Raw genomic sequence first — 2,679 nt, forward strand, 5'->3', positions numbered from 1 at the left:
TATTATTTCCTACATTCTCATGCTAAGAATAAAATGTACATGAATATTCCCCTATATTTATATATGACCATTATAATCATTTATATTATAATAGATCAAAATATTAACTATACCTTATTATATATTAGTTTCCCTTGGGTGTACATATATGGAGAGAATAATAACATTATAACATAATCACACACACATAACAATTTTGTGTGTCTCCTTTCTCCTAAACCGGGTTCCTCTCAAGAACCCTAACATCATCCTTAACTATACATCTAAAGGGGAACTCGACCAAGCTGACAATCATGTCGTCTACATCATTCTCTGTTGCGGTTACTACTCTCACTATTGTAACATGTTCGTAGGTTTAATATTTATCATGTTTTAAATTACTTACATGAAGAACTGATCAACAATAAATGTATATACTTTATGTATGAATTATGAAGTTCTCTAATTATGATACCGTCCCTTAACGTAGAACAAAGTTGGTATTGAATTTTTTTCTTCTTTTGTGCAAACATCGTTAATCAAACAACTGTCAAATATTTAAAAAAATGGTATGTTGAAAACGTTATTCTTCTATAAAAATATATGGTGAAGCCATCAATTTACCCTTTGACTCATGAATACATAATTGATACCACTGGACGAATATGGACTAGACTTTTGATTTATGATTAAAGAAAAAAATAAAAGAAGAAGAAAAGGAAAGGAAAACTAGACACTTTTAACTTGCATTATAAATATTTTTTGGATTTGTGTGTGATGTGCTATCTTGAGTGTGGTCCGGTTACAATTGTGTGAAAGGGTATGTTACCCCGAAACTCGCTTGAAATTTGCTTAAAAAATCTGTATTCAAATTGGCGATGTATGAAAACGAGTTGAACTTAAGTTAAGGCCGGTTCGCTCGTTGACTTGCTTGAATAATTAAATGTTAAGCCAAGTAGCCAACCATTAACCCAAATACCTATATCTATCCCGACTCATCTTGAATTATTTTACTAGTTTACCCATTTTTAGAACAATTTTCTCACACCCTATAAATCCACATTAATATCCACTTGACACTAGAACCATTAACTAGTTGATGAAGAACATCTTTATCACACATGTCTCAATACTGTTAAGCTACAAACTATTTGATAACAGGTTGACACTTTGTCTTGTTTATTTAAGTATTCAAAGAATCACAACCTCTTTTCCAGTCAAACCCTTTTCAATCATCACTCATCAGAGCCTCTATGTCGATTGTTGCTCCTTTCATCTCTCTCAATCGTGTAACTCTCTTAGCCCCTCTCTCGTATCTCCTATTTGTATGAAATGGTTTAATCCACCCCCCCCCCCCTCTTAACAGCCGCATAAATAACCATGGATCTCATATATGTAGGATATGAGATTATATAAAGTCTTACGAGTTTTAGTTGGGTACGTACAATATTACGTTATGCCGGTCCAATTACTTAAAATTTAGTCTCATACATGTCCACTCATGTCGAAACTAAATAAATTATTTTATGATATTACATTAAACATGTATACAAATATGCTTTAAAAATTTTAAATCTATATAATAAGTTTAGTCAAAGACATGATATATTTTTAGTTAGTAGTTGTGAAACAAACGGATTTTGTCTTTTCATATGCATTTGTTAACAAAATGAATGTGTTTGTGTTCATTTATGTTGATTCGTTTTTATTCTATTATACGTTCAATTTGTTAGTGGTTCACTCGGTGTTTGTTTCCAAAATTTGACTTGAGTGACGGCATGATGAATTATGGGCCAAATAGTTATTAAAATTTTAGTAAATATTTCTAATGCATATATGCTACTATATGGTAGTTATATATTACTATCTTGCAAGCAGCAAAGGTACTCAGAAAAGTACCACTCATAGCAAGTTATTTGTAAGGATAAAAGAGGATGTGATGAAAGTAAACATTTCCTTTATCTTTGGCAATAGTGAGACTATCCCGATCTCTAGCTTAAAAACATATTTTTACATATATAGTATATATCAAACAACATAAAACATGGTTAGGAAAATCGAAACAAAGCAACAAACAATACAAAAGTACTAGAAATATAGAAGAAAATCACCTCTACCATACAACCCCCCTAGAAAAAGTCTATAACATAAATAACACGCTAAGCCAAAACTACCACTAACTACATGAAGATAGTGCCTATGACATCAATCAAGCTATTATACAACTATCATCAACAATACAATTAGAGATACATTAGGTATATTAACTATGTATATTTTCAACAACTTTGTATTTTATTTAAATTTTCAAATCGTTTAGGTGTTCTCTTTACTTTCTTATAATTTCACATGGGATGTTTGGATATTCGATCGGATAGATAATCAGGTTCAAATATTTTTAAACAACCGTACAAGTGCACAAATCACTCCTAAACATGGATCACGTTTTACTTAAATATATTTAATTAAAGATGAATAATGGATAAAATAATAATTAAGTAGTATGACTTGTCATATAAATGCGTAAGGCTTACGTGGCGGCGGGCGTTTCTTCGAAGCAACCTCGTGCTAGGTTACAAAAGGATGACAGGTACTTTGACAATTCTAACATGACCTTACAATTAAAAAATGAAAATGATTCCGCGTGCCATATTTTAAGAATCCTTATGTATTATATTTTATAAGTTATACATGACTATA

The sequence above is a fragment of the Bidens hawaiensis genome, unplaced genomic scaffold, assembly GCF_021521415.1.
Source record: "Bidens hawaiensis isolate Kalapana, Puna unplaced genomic scaffold, B.hawaiensis_p1.1 tig00007137_1, whole genome shotgun sequence".
NCBI lineage: Eukaryota > Viridiplantae > Streptophyta > Magnoliopsida > Asterales > Asteraceae > Bidens > Bidens hawaiensis.